General features: G+C 41.9%; 1 protein-coding gene across 1 annotated transcript in view; it reads left to right on the top strand.

The window, feature by feature from the left end:
• The first annotated feature begins 2,477 nt into the window (after positions 1-2,477).
• Positions 2,478-15,205, top strand: part of UBAP1 (ubiquitin associated protein 1) — a 33,852-nt gene continuing 21,124 nt past the window's right edge. Inside the window, exon 1 of the mRNA XM_084224773.1 lies at positions 2,478-2,601. The gene's annotated coding sequence lies outside the window, so the exon portion shown is untranslated. The remainder of the gene's footprint in view (positions 2,602-15,205) is intronic.

Raw genomic sequence — 15,205 nt, forward strand, 5'->3', positions numbered from 1 at the left:
AACTAGAGAAACCCTCTCACAGGACTGCTCAGATATTTTACACACTGTTAATGCTCCTGAAGGACTCACACCTTGAAGGATAGTTTACAGAACAATAATCTTTTATTAAAGTAATAGAAAACTGTGACAGGTTAAGGTGCAAAAATTGCAGGTGATAGGATCTGGCTGCAAAAACTTATTCAGAGCAATTGAGATAAACAATCACCTTACATAGGGTACAGTTCTGACAGGTTCAGCCTGATCAGTCAGTCAATCCCAGAAGCTACAGTGGAGCCTTCCCTAACTTGTCCCCATTTTTAACGTACTTTTATATTGGTTTTGTGCTAGTTACTCTATTTTTAATAGAGTAACTCTAGTCGTGTCTAGAGTAACTATAGTAACATTTAGTCATGTCCAGTGTGGGGTGGTTCTACCTTGGGAATGTCAGTGTCACACCTGAGGGAGCCTCTGGGATGGAGGTTGGCATTTGTGACCTTGCCACAGTAGCTGCTTCAGCAGCAAGGTATCCCATTTTCCTCCTTGTTTTTCAGCTGCCATACAGTTTATCTGCACCACTGAGCTCCCCCTCTTGCCAGGATTTCAACAGAGCCTGGCCCTGGTGTCTCCAGTCTGCTCCACCTCCCTTCAGTCCCCTTTAGCATGGATTGTGTGTGGGAAGCTGGGCATGCTGACCACATCCCACCAAGGCAGTCGTAACTGTGCTTCACCCTCTGTTTTCTGTACTGTTGTAACTTCTGCTGGAATGTGAATGTAACTCCCCAGTTTTCTCTAATTTTACCCCCAGCCATTTTCCTGTTGCAATGTATTTGCAAGGGTTAGGCCATAGTGTTCACCAGCCAGCCAGCCTGCTTCTAAGTTTGTTATCAAAGCCCCAGGAATTCATCAAGGCTACTGAAACATAAACTGTGCTAAATTAAGAAAGAAAAGGCTAAGAAACTGAAACCAAGACCACAAGGACTAGATAACAGGACTGTGAAACAACTGGACTGTAACAAATCACACACTCTGAGAAGTGCAGGCAGAAAATGAGTGAACAAGACAAAGGCACCAATCAAGAAGTGTGTACTTATAGTTTGTAGAATCTATAAATATGTACTGTAAACAGTAAACAGCTTCTGCTTAATCATATTGGTTAGTTGTCCAGGAGTCCTGAATTTCCTGCATTTTCCCACACATTCCACCTGGGAAATCACTTACTGCTGGGGAATTAAAGAGATAACATTTGTACGTATTTGCATTTCATTGTACGATCCATGTGGAAGGATGAGTGCTTTTTCTGATGTCCACATGGCTCATGCACTCTTTTTCTGTGATTTCAGAGGCAAAGCTTCATATGATCCAAAGCCAGCAATCACTATTTGCCAGTGGTATTGCTGGGTAGAGAAACAAGGAAAACACGTGATATGCAGACTGGCTTTAAGGAAAAGCCAGCTTCTGACCACCTGATATCTGATGGTGCCTCAAGTCACATGGAATCAGTACACATTTTCCTGATGTGTACAACATTGGTTTTATCACCTTTATTCTGTATTTTCATCCAACTAACCCCAAAGACAAGGGTGCTGTGAGAAGCCAAACTGAAAAAGAAGGGATAAAAGAACCCCTCAGGCTTTCCAGCTTCCTCTGAGTATACAAGCCGTAATTCCAGTTTGGCTGTTTTCAGTCGCGACTCACCATGATGAGCTCCCCTCTTCGTATCCACCCTGACATACACGACTACCACACCCATTTTGGACAAAACCCCTCCATTTCGGAACAAGGACCGCTCAAAAGGCCGAAAACCCAGCGGGAATGTCCCCTGAGCCCCTGGCGAGGGTGAGGTGGCCGTGGCTGCTGAGGGAAGGGGCTGAAGGGTGTGGGATGAAACGACCTCTCCGTGTCCCACTCAACACCTTCATCAGCCCCTTGGGGACGATGCACAGCTGGGAGAGGGGCAGGAGGCGCTGCAGGAGCTCCCGGGCAGGGCAGGGACCAGAGCAGGTAAAGGGACAGTGACAGAGACAAGGGAGGGACAGAGATGGCACAGGGAATGGGGCAGGGGCAAGTAAAGGGACAGGGACAGGGACAAGGATAGGGATAGGGACAGAGATAGGGATAGGGACAGAGATAGGGATAGGAGCAGCAACAGGGGCAGGGAGGGGACGGGATAGAGGCGGGGATGGAACAGGCACGGGTAGGGACAGGGGCTGTAACAGCGATGGAACAGGGCAGAGTGAGGGATGCAACAGGGACAGGGGCTGGTAAAGGGATGGAACAGAAGCAGGAATGGGACAGGGACAGGGTCACGGCTGGCGAAGGCAGCCGAAAGCGACGGGGACGGGGACACGCACACGGACGCGGCCGACAAGACAGACACTCCCGGCCCCGCCCCCACGAGAGGCGTGGCTCTGCTGGCGCCCCGCCCCTTCCCTGTTCGGTGACGTCACCACCCACCGCTTCCGATTGGCCCGGCAGGCGCAGGTGACGCCACAGCGTGACGCCATCCCGCTGGCGGGGCCCAGACAAGATGGCGTCGCCCGGGTCCGGCGGCGCCGAGCGGGGCCCGTAGGGACGGCGGGTGGTGACCGCGGGACGGCGGGACATCGGGGCCGAGGGCCGCAGGTACCGGGCTAGACTGGGGGCACGCAGGTACTGGGTGGGGCAGCGAGGCTGGGGCGCCGCAGGTACGGGCGGGGACCGCGGGGGCCGCAGGTACCGGGCGGGGGCAGCTGGGGACGGACCGCGCCCCTGCTTCTTCTCCGGGGACCGGGACCCTCCGCTCCCGCTCGGTAGAGCCGCTGTGGGGTGCCGGCACTCGGCCCAGGGCTGGACTCGCGGAGCAAGGCGGGGTGACGCTCCTGTCCCACAGGCTCCAGCTTTCCAGCAGTTTCCGGGACCGCCGGAGTTAAGGGAATATCTTTCTGCCTAGTAACCCCTGATGAGTTTGCCCTTGATGAGTTTGCTCGGTGGCTGTTGAAATCCGAGTAAGCTGCTGGTGTCCGTGATGTTCCGAAGTGCTTCCTCGCAGTAACTAAATCGGTGAAGAACCAAAACAAACATCTGATTTTCTTTGGGGGTGTGGTGTGTGTCGAGTCTGCCTTCAGGTAACTTGTGAATTTCTACCTCTTGTGCTGTGGAAATCACGGTGCTCATCTTCTCTATACTACTTGTGACTTAAGAGTTCTGCTAAATTACGGAGCATTCACTCTTTGGCCGCATCTCTTTGTATGCTAAAGATGTTTATTTCATGGGTTGTAGCCCTACACTTCTCTTTTTATGCTGATCACCAGTTTCTGGATCTTTTCCAGTTAGCTATTCTGCTTTTGACTACATCTTTCTCAGAGTATGAGATGCAAACATTCCATAGATGTACACATTGGTGTAAGAATATTTCAGTTGTTTCAACTTCCTGATAATGCTTTGTGATCCCTTTAGCTCATTGTTTACTAGAAATAAGACATTCAGTGTATTTATTTATGTTTAGTATAATTCAAGGGCTGTCTTCCTGTTTTGATAGCTCAAAATTTATCCTGCTAAAGGGATAAATTAGTTCTGGGGGTTTTGTTTTTGTTTTAACTAGTAAAATAAATGACAATAGATGAAAATGAATAGCTGCCTTATTAGCTGTTTTTATTCCTCGTGTCATTAAAAAATCCAAAGAGGTGAAAAAAAACCCTCGTCATATAGAAATGTTACAACACTGATGTTGTCTCATTAGACTGGAGATAAGCAGATGGACTCTGGCACTTGGCTGTGGAACTAGTATAGCTGCCATCCCAGACCCAGTAAAATGAATTTGTGTTGGATTTAAGCACTTTGAGGCCAGTATTCCTTACGTGACTCACTTTGGCAAGTGAGTGTTGCCAAACTAAGGGGCAGCTGGGTTTTGCTTGATGATGTAACTTCAGTGGCTGTGCTGCTGATGGAAGGCTTGCTGCATCCCACAACCTGTTAAGGGACTAAGAGATTGTTGTGGGAGCTTGGTGAGGGGGATCTTATTCCTACTCCAGCTGGGATCCAGGGTGTTGAAGAAAAAGAGGAAGTGCTGCAGTTAGCCAGACCTCTTCATCACCTTCCCTTATCAGCCTTGGAGCATAGGACCTTCTGCCCCAGTGCAGGCACTCCTGCAACGGCTGGTTTCCTGGCATTTTTCAGGCAAGAGCGGGGAAAACCTGTTTTGGCCTCCTTCCCTTTTCTCCACTGGGAAAATCAGTGTAGCTGTGCAGCAGGCACCGGCAGTGGGGTGGGCTGAGGTGCTGCCTGTGGCAGCAGCTCGAGGAGTCTTTTGAGGCGTGTGCGGGGTGGTGTTGGGTTACAGCACCACGCAGAACTGCTGCTCAATGACTTCAGTTTCCTGTACACACAGAGCTGCAATTCAGAAGTGCCCGTGGTTCTTAAGGTTACTGTTTCCACTGGGTGGCTGAAACCTTTTTAGGCAAAAACCTTAGTTCTAAGGGCATGGAAACAAAAAAGTGTGTAATTTTTAAATAGCTTTTGCAAGTTTGTGGGTTTAGTCTCAGAAAAAAAACTGAAAGTGATGGTCCTTTCCTTGCCTCACCACCTGTACTTGGCTTGCACATTTGATATCTCCTTTTGTTCTTTGTTTTGTTTTTTTCTTTCGTGTGCATGCCCTATGGCACAAAGGAGCCAGGGAACAAGTTGCTGCTACTAAAGTGCTATTCGAGTGTGAGCTGAAAGAAACAGACATGAAACTTTAAAGGAAAAATAAAAAACCTCTCAGATTTAACATATGCGAATCAATAGGTATTAGTTTCTCTTTAATGAAGAGAACTTAAATTTTCATAATATTGAAAGAATGAGTATACTGGTCAGCTGGGAGATTTACTGGATAGTTTATATTGATGGATAGAAAAATTGTAATGGTGAAAAGTCATCAAAAACACGTGGAAGAGCTCCATCTCCATTATTCATATGATGTTTTGTTATCCTCGAGACAAAAACCTGTAACTGACAGAATGGAGTCAGGTTTCTGGACCAATCCAGCCTTATATGTCACACTGTGACAGCTGGAGCTGTTGTGGCTGGTGCTGGGGGCAGAAGTGCTGTAATTGACACAGAAGGTGTCACCTTACTCATCCTCCTTTTTAACTTGTGTAAGGTTTCTTGTTGCTTTCACAAAGTCTAGGGATTGATAATTTCGTTGTCCAGTTTAGTTAATTGATAATTGCTGTTTATATTCAGTCTCTGCATCATGAGTTTTTAACAGCAGTCCATTCCCACGTTTTACAGTTGATGCTGGATTGAATATTTTGATAAATTGATCAGTGAGAAATTTAGTTTTCCTTATGACATAGAACTTCTTTCCAACCTTTTCTGTTTTGTCCAGCATAATCACAGTCTCTTCAATCATGAATTCCAGATTTCAGCTGTCATTTTACATGGATCTCTACCTAAAGGCATGATTCTCTATTTAAAATTGATCAGTGCAATTCAGATCAATGTCAGCGTAAGGAAGATCTGGTGGAGCCATAATTGGGAAGCTCTGAAGCTGTTTGTGAAAACGGTTCTTTGAAGGAAAGGCAAAGAAGGGTTGTTTACAATCTATAAATAGTTTTCTTGTTTAAAAAAGTAGGTCTTCTAGGATGCGAAGGTTGGTTTCTCATCCCTGCATTGTGTGTGCTTACACTGATAACTGGGAAGGCGAGGCTATTGATCTTGCAGCACACACCACTCTGCAATCGACCCTTGGGATTAGTGCAGTTGATCGATACAAGCCTGAGCTCACAGTTGTTGTGTGTTAACTACTTAGGTAGGTAATCCTCTCTGGTATGCAAGTGCGTTGCTTAATGCTTTGACCCTCTGACTTGGTTTGAATAAGCTCATGTTCTGTGTCCCTAATGACCTTTTGCAGTCAATGTAGTCTTATGCTGAGATCTCCATCAGAACCTGAGCACTGGGGGCTTTCCCTATCGTAAGTCTTAGATTTATTCAAAATCCTTTGTGCAAAGGCTTTTTTTCTTAAATGTTACGAAATGCTGTCTTTCCTGTGGATGGGGAGCTTTTAAAGGACTGATTGTATGCCCAGACTCGGTTTGATTTGTGTTTTTTTAATTTTCGAAAGCTACAAGGTCTTTCCAGAATCTTTTATGCTTGCAATGTACTTGAAACAGAATATACAGAATTATATCAGAAAGGGAACACAGTATCATGGCTCTAATTTAGACTTAAATCTTCCCTTCTAGAAGGAAAACAGATTGGTGCAAAATGCCATGCGGCATTAGTAGTATTACAGTTTCTAACTGACTGAGCTTGTATTATCTCAGCTACATTTTGTGTCAGAAACTCTTACACGAGAGTAACATTTTAAATCAGAAGGGGAGTTCTATCCAAGATGTAGTCAGTTCTTCATCTGGAGGACGATCTGCATATGAGTACAAATAATGTATTTAGCTGTTGCTGGTTGGTATAGGGGAAAGTAGTAGTAAAGAGTTGTGAGCTCTTTTCTTGTCTCTGTTACTGGAGCTCAGCATTTTTGGTAACTGTCTATTAGATTATGGGAAAGATTTTATTTTTAAGCCCCTTCCTTATGTATATGTTTGTGCTTGCACCATTTGTCATCTTTAGGCTAGTAGCAGAGGAAGCTGTGATTGAAATGACTGATGAGATTTATTCCCTGATTTTAGGAAGGTGTGTTTCAAAGGTGTCCCTGTTACCAGTTGTGCTGTGTCATGTTTTAGCCCTGTGCCTAATTCAGACACAGGGAAGTGCTTGTGTGTTCAGTTTGGTACACCTCATCAATTGTGAGCGTTAAAATAAAAGTAGATTCCTAGTTTATTAACACTCTCCAAAGTACTTATTTAAACTTTTAAGTGTTTCCTTCTGTGATACAGCAAAGCCACTCTGGATTCCACCCTAATGACTAATACCCTCATGTGGTGTCCTTGGATAGTATTGTGTCATAATTTGACGTAGAAATATAGGAGGACCATGTATCAGGGAAGGGCGGGACTCTTGAATAAAATCACTATTAATCATCTGGAATAAAACTGTGTTTGATGAAAAAGGCTGGAAAAGCTTTATGCTGCATAGCGTCCAAGAAAAGAATGTGTTCTTAATCTTTTAATTAAGTATTATGTCACCACAAGCAGTTGACAGTCTGTTTGACTTCTTGGTAGAAAACAGGTGAAGGATTATTGAATTTCATTTTGCTTGCTGTGTTTGTAACAATATACAAAAGAACTGTTTCCAGCAAATACCTCTATATTTCTTATTAAGAAGAAGGGGGGGAAAAAAAGTACCTGTAGTTAGAGGCTTTATTCTTGCTTGTGGGAGGGAGCCTAATACATGTTTTCTGTTTACTTACCTGGAAATAAGTGCTTAGTAATGTAATGTCTCTTTTGCAAAGAAAACCCAAGAAAAGACAGTAAGATGGCTTGTTGCTTTTAACTAACACTGCTGAATATTTCTGAATTTGTGTGCAAAGAGAGAGCTATCAAATTAAAGTGTGAATATAAAAGTAATACTGTTATAGTCTGTAATCTCATCTGTATGAAGGTCTTCAACTGGAAAAGCTTTAATAACTATACCTTAAAGAATCCACAGTTGTATTATAAGATGAAAAATAAATGAAGGAAGGCAAAGGTGAAGAAGTTGGTTTTGGTGCAAATGGTGAGGTGGTCTGAGCTGCTTTTGAAATTGGAGGTGGACTCTGGGAACTCTGTTAGCAAAATGGTCGTGATGGCTGTTTTTGTGACACGGTAAGGTCACCCTGTTCATACTGAGCTCCCATATTGCATGCACAGTTGTTGTGCAGTTCTGAAAGCCTGCCTGTCTCTGGGGATGTTCTGTATGTGTTACAATATTGGAAATGAACACTTGATATGTAATCATGTTTAGTGCAGGGGATCTGGCTGTACTCTGGATAAATCAGTTCTACCAAGTAATGGAAAGGATTTCTCACTTTCCCTTCATGCTGGGAGAGAAACTGTGTATCCCTTTTATGCCAGTCTTCATTCAAAGCAGATTTCTCCTGTAATTTGATGTTCTTAAAGGAATCTGAATGTGATACTCATGTTCTGTCGTTAGGCAGCACTGGATTAATTTCCTATAGTAAGCTGGATTGAACCTGACATATGGGTTATGAGGAACAGGCTGGGACTGCTTCTCAGGTGACAGTAGAAAATCTGATAGCTCAGAGGAGGAATGGTCAGCCCACAGTATTGCCACTTTGCTTCTTAAAAAAAAAAAATCATCTTACTGTCATGTCATGGTTATTATGGTAGTCCACTGAGAGATCTCTGTGCTGTCAGCCGTCCTGTGTTCTTGCCAGCCTTAAATGTTTGGAGAGGAGAATCTGTGGGATGACTTTCGTGGTCATGGGGCAGCTTCATCCAGCAACCTACTCTGGTCTAGTTATAAAATAAAGTAAGGCTAGATTGCTGAAGCTGAGTCAGATCTGTCAAAATGTCCTGAGAAAATTAAGCTAATGCATATCTGAAAGTTTCTTTTTGCACATAAAATGAGCCATTTCTGTTTAGTTATTCATTGCTTTCAGTGTTCTGGGACTTGCATTCATTACTGTATCTGCTGAAGAACTTTGTGACGTGCAGGGGAAAAGTTCGTACTACTAAGTGAGACAGGCTATATAATAAGTAACAAAATTACAGGCTAAAATTAATTGGAAGTACTAACTTAAAAATAAAGTTTGGACTACGCCAAACTTCATATTAAAATCTAAAGTGCATCCTTGGGGCTTTTGTAGTGAGATGAAAAAGACTGAATAGGAGTAATTTGGTAGGGAATAGATACTGTTCCAAGCTTGAGAGACTGCAGTGAGATTCCTAGGGTAGCTGTGGCTTTGGGATTTGGGAAACACAGGTTGTGTTCTGACTTTGCTGCTGGCTGAGCTGGATGACTGTGAGCAAACTGCTTCAGCTTTGTGCCTAATTCCTCATACCTACCAAGCAGGGACAGTTTGTCTGCTGGTTAAGTGCCTTGACAGGTATTCTGGAGTCTCTATAAGAGCTATGTGGTGCTGACAGTAGGGAACTTCAGCAAAACTACTTTGCCCTCAGGGGAAAGAAAATGAATGAGAAGTGTGTAATTCCTGGCATTATAAATATCCTGTAGGTATCTAGATTTCATCTGAAAGCAGTGTCTTTCCTCGTCTTTGGTTACTTTTCTATTTTCCATTCCACTTGAGCACTGAAAGTTCAGTATCCATATGCCCTTAGTGTTGGGAGGCTTGTAATTGTGTGCATGTGTCTGTCTGTCTCTCCTACTACCTTGTAAGTCTGTGGATTTTGCCCTGTGCGCTTAAAATCGAAAGTTCTCTCTCTAAGTGCAGACTTTTATGCTACTCCTTTAACCTACCTGCCCACACATTGGTAGGGTTTGCAAGCAGGGTTGCAGTTCTGGGAGGGCAGACTTGTTGTCTTACACAGAGGGAAAGCACACCCCTTCAGTTTGTTTTAAGTGAGGAAATTTAAATCCTAAAGCTCATTTGAAATGGAAACAGTAGGAATTAAGATAGGTGGGTGAGGAGATTTATTTTATGAAGCTTGGGGATCTACCAAGTACCTTGTGTGAATGTGGCAGGGAGGGAGGTATGACACCTGTGGTAGAGAAAGGTACTGCTTCAGAAAGCCTGAAGTTGAGTGTAGCAGCTGGAGCATCTTTGAAAAGTACATCTCAAAGATTGAGTAGTTGCTCTGCTTTCCCTCTTGGAGGGTGGGGGTTCTCTGCCTGTTCTTGTATCTTCACTGCTAGTAACCTCAGCTGTAGCAGTTGCACACACAGAATTAACCATGTTTAACAGATGTGCAGTCTCTTTGGTTTTTCCTTCTTGCTTCTGGCTTCCATTTCTGAATTTTTCAATCTGTAGTTGGATTACAGGCTGAACCATATTTCAATTTAAGCAGCCCCTAATAAAGGGGCATTTGCTATTTGAGGAGTACAAAATGAAGAGATTGCAAGGAAGATGTTTGTGCTCAGGACTGAGTGTGCTGCTCTCAGGTAGTGTGGGCCCATTAAGTTTTCTTATATAAAACACAACAAGCAGTTCCTTTACTTATCATGCTCTTGTTTTGTAATAGCTCCACTATAGCTGAGGGCGATCTCAGTTTCACTTCACTGTTTGCAGACAAATTTTTATTTTTCTACACTAGACAAGCTTGCTCGAGGCAACTTACCTTTCTGTGTTCCAAATTAATTGTTTCAGAAGTATACTCAGTGTGGGTACTGCCAGTTTGCTGAGCTGTTCAAGTATCTGCTGCTGTTTTCCTATACAGAGCATTTATTTTTTTGATAGCTGGTAATGATGCTTCTATTACTATGTGTTTTAAAAGGGCAGAACATCTTTATGCCAGTTCCAGCCGCTCCAAAGTTTACAAGCCATTGCAAGAAATAATTAAGAAATTACTCTTAATTTTAAATCGGTTCCTGCTCTTAATTCTGTTATGCATCAGTTCCTTGTTAATTAAAACAAGTGATTTTTTTTCATTTGAAAACATGACTTCTGGTAGTGAAATTTAATTTGGTGCAGTCTGTCCATAGTATTTCCCATTTAGCTCATCTTTTTAATGCAATCATTCAGTCCTGTTTGGACTGAGCGGGAAGACTTGAAAGCAGGATTGACTGACTCTATACCTGGAGATGAAACAAGATTGGTTTTTAGGCATTACTGCAATGGAACCATCTTTTCACTTGCTTGAAGTGAACTTTTAGAGTTTTTTTTTCACAAAAAATTCACAGTTTTTGAATTTCAGTTTCCCTCTTCAGTTCTGTTGAATTGGTTAGGTAAGGAGTATGTCCCTGATGAGGCCTGAGCTCAGCGAACATATGACAGTAGCTGAAGTGAGTATTCATGAACAGTGATAAGGGTTTGTTTTCTTCCTGGTCTTTAAGTTTCAGCCTTCAGTGCCGCAAAACCTGGCATGTGATATGTGCTTCTGTCTATGCTTGTTTTCTTGCCTCAGTCTTGATAAGATGGGTTAGATGGAGACAGATGCCTGTTGGCTAAACAGGAGTGACACATGAATTAAGGACAAAATGAGTTGGCATTGAAATCCAAGACAGTACTAGTGATGATGTGTTGAAGAAATGCATAAACCCCAGAAAAAGTCAAATAAGCTTGTGAAGAATGTCACATCTGTGGCAGCTAGGATGCAGTTCAGGTTTCTCACAACAGCACTGTCAAGGCAAAGGCAAACCAAGTCTCATGAGGTATTTTTTGAAAATCAGTGAGATTTAAGATGCTGTAAGCTTATATTGTCACTTCACAAATGAATGTTTTGGAGACCACACTTTTCCAGGTGTCCTGTGACCAGCTCTTAGTTGCCTCAGGAGTATGAAGTGTTTAGGACTTTTCCTTCCACATGTCTCAAAGTGTGTATTTGGAGAAAGATTAATTTATGGTGAATTGGTATGTTTCCTGCAAAATGGCAACACTGAAAGATGAAACTGAGAGGAGGGAAGATTGAGTTTGAACATAAGGAAGAAATGAAGGTAGTGAGGAACTTAACAGGTTGCCCTGGGAAGCTGTGGATAACTCATCCCTGGAGCTGTTCCAGGACTGGTTGGATGGGGGTTTGAGCAGTCTGATTGAAGAAGAGATACCCTTGCCTGTACAGGGTGTGTGAACTAGATGATATTTGAATGTCCATTCCAATCTGAAAGGTTCCATGATTGAATCAAGTGAGTTTGCAGATAATTTATATTCTTAGAATGTGGCTATTTAGTTGAGAAAAATGTGTCAGTGTGAAACAGGGACATCAGATGGCAGAAATAGTTTAACAGTTTTAACCACATGATGGGAGGGATCCTTTCAGGAACGGGAAAAGGCTGTTGTTGGCCTGATGTGTGTTGAAACTGCTTGGGCTGAGTGTGCAATCAGGGTCTGAAACAGTGGCTCCCATGCTGAATATCAATGTTTCAGCCTGCTTGCTGCAGGACAGGCAGGATTGTTTGGAGGTGGAATAGTTAATGTAACAGGTTATTTTTTCCATCAGTACCATGCTGAATTTTGCTGGGAAAATGTTAAATGCATGGTAAGAGTGGGTAGTGCATGTGACCCAAGTATAAAAGGAAAAATTGATGCATTTATAGTAGTATAACACTGTTCTCATTATTCTTGTACAGTGCAGGAAGCACATATTTTGGCTGAGATCCAATATAAGGAATTGCAAGTCATGTTTGACCTGCTGGCAGATTTTATTTTTCCATTTCAAAACTTTGGCCAACAGCATTTCTTGATAAATTTTTGTCTGCTTCGTTAAATCAAATCCATAAGTGTTAATATTTCACCAAATTTATAACCAAAACCATAATTATCAACAAATGTTATGATTTCTCTTCTGAGTTTTAACAGGGAGAAGATGACAACCTTACAGCTTTCTTTGGAATGGACTTTTTACATTGCCATTTAATTGTTGTAATGAATTGTTCAAATTAATTAAGTTACAGTAATAAATAAATATTGAAAATTAATGAATATTAATTGCTTTATGTACCAAAATAGTTTTGAGTTTTTGTGTTGGTATTGGGAGTAGGTCCTGATATGGTCTACAGAGTTGAATTTATTTCTAAGTAATACCAGATCAGCTACCTGTTACCTCCCTTGGTTAAAGAGTGTAAGAACAAAAAGCTTGAAACTGCAGAGATTCTGTTATTTTGAATTAAAAATAGTATATGTTGTGATTAATGGATTAAAAGCTGTTTTACTCTGTTGTGCATTTTGAGAGTGTCTGTCTAGTTCTCATTCATAACTGGGACAAGTCTGAAATATTAATAATACTCAAGTACTTCAGAATCAGCTTGTTACATATTGAAGTACCACTGCAACAAATAGAGCAGCATTTTAATTAGTTTGTGATATTCTGGGTTGCAGGCATACATTCTAAATGTACAGGATATTCCATGCTTTTCCATGCACCGTTACCAAAAGAACCTTAAGTGGGCTGTTTTGTTGTTGAAACTAGCAATCAGCAATCTCTCTCAAGAAGGGTTGTATTGAAATATTAGCTTTCTTCTAAAGTGCTGTGATCAGTGAGGAAAGTTAATGCACATTCCTGACTCTGGCTAGTGCTAAGATGGCTTAGAAAAAATTGACTCTTTTGTAGTAGTATGAAATCTTATGGTAATTAAGCTGAAGTATCTACATTTGTTGATAGTTACCAGATGCTTACCGTCTGACAGTTTCAAACTCTCAAAACTGGTAGGTATTTGCTATCCAAACTTTAGATATAGGAAAACAGCAGTTAAAAACAGTTGCTCTGCTCATCAAATTTGGGATTTATTTCATTACTGCATTAAGATTATTGCTGCCCTCATTGCTGATATGAGTCCTGGGTCATCTTTTTCACTTTTTTTTCTAGAATGCAGGAATTGCACGGCACATTTATATTTTTATCTCTTGAATTTCTGTCTTGCTTCTTTTGTGCCTCAAGGAGGGGAAATTAGTCCTCTATTTCTAGTTTGCCATTCTTTTTCTCGGTGATATTGTAGTTTGTAGATTAGTGAAGCTGATTTTGAAGTAAAAAAAAACCAAAAAAACAAAAGAAAACACATATCTTTTCTCTCAGCTGTTTTGTTTACATGATCTTTAAATAATTTGGGTAAAAATCACTGAACTGCATTCTGAAGTCCACATCTACTCTTGGATGAACAGAACCTGTGCTACTGCCCAATTTTCCGGAGTCTGGAAATCAGTCCACCCTTAGTGTTTGTTACAGATGGTTTTCTCTTGTGACAGGATTGAGTTATCTGGAAAGAGTCCTTTTTAAAAAGGTTACCTATTTGCTACCACAGTTAAATGTGATAGGTGCATTTATAATAGGTGCATTTTCCGTGCTGTTGTTTGGCATGTCAGTGTCTGGCGAAAGGAAAAGCTTGCCCTGATTTGCTTTCACTGTGGGGCTGCTTGTAATTGCTGTTCTGTTTCCTTGTGCTGTTGCCTGTGAAACTTGTATTTCTAGAGGTTTGTGGTGTATGAACTTCAACTGTGTTGGGAACCTGTATGGATGATAAATCACAAAGTGATTAACAAATTGCTCTATTAGTGTGCTTCATTTGCACAGCCATTGTAGGGTTGTCCCTGATTTCTGGGTGAAGTGTATGGCCAATTGCCTTATGTTTCAAACAGAGTCAGGATCTTAGAGGAATGGAGCTGTCTGTTACCAGTTATGAACTTTAAATCCTTAACCAGCTAACCAGTACATGCTTCTAACAAGTCCAGTGTCTTTAATGAACCAAGTGGGACATGACATGAAGTAACTGGAACTGCAGGTGTCTGATGTCAGTGCCATGAATCCATACGGAATGACAGACAGATGCCATGCCTCTCTGAGAATGTCTGGAAGCTCCCAGCAGAAAGGTCCTGGAGCAAAAGGCTGATTACCCACTATGTTGCACTAAGCAGTGGCAGAATTTGAAGAATCAATGTCTCCTGATGTTTATCACTGCTAGGAAGATGCAGTTGAACATCCCCATGAAAAACTCCATAATGGATGTTGTGACCATCACTAGTGTTGTCTTGTAATCCAGTACTGTGATCTGCACACAGTCATATTCCTCAGGGTCTTTTCTCCCTTTCCTTCCTACTCACATATTTGAAAATGCTTTAGAAAGTGCCATTTTATTTGTTCCTCTCCCTCTGCCCCTCAGTCATTGTACAAGTAATAACAAACTGCATTAGTTTGAGTAAGAAAAAACTGCATTAGTTCGATGTAGGTTGCTCTTTAGATTTAGGTCTCTCATCACAGCTGCTTGGACTGTTGATCCATAGGATTTGTATGCAGCAGGGACACCTCAAACTTTCCTTCCTCAAGCCCCCTTTTGTCTGTGTAAGCCCTACTCTGGATAGTTAAATGTATGATAATGATCACTTACATTTGTATCCTATAAGGTGAAGAAATTATTATATTTGTTTTAACTGGTGTCCCTTGAAAGTTGGTTAGCAACTTTGTAAGAGTGTTGTCCTCAAGGAGGGTTTGGTTTGTTTTTGTCCATCTTAAAATTGACCAAGAAATTTAATTTATCTCTTGGGTTGTGGTAGCACTTAAGAGGAATTGCCATAGATCAAGTTAGAAGTTAGTTTTCTGTTAAGACTGGTGAAAAGAGGTAGTTTTTCTTCTTTCTTTTTGTGTGTTTTTGGTTTGGGGGTCTTGGGATTTTTTTGGCTTTAGTTTTTGGTTTGTTTTTTTATTGTTGTTTTGCTTGATTTGGGTTATTCTTTTGATGTGGGAGCCAGAGAGGAGGTGTTGTGGGC

Source organism: Fringilla coelebs (genome assembly GCF_963513975.1).
Source record: "Fringilla coelebs genome assembly, chromosome: Z".
In the NCBI taxonomy this organism is placed as follows: Eukaryota; Metazoa; Chordata; class Aves; order Passeriformes; family Fringillidae; genus Fringilla; species Fringilla coelebs.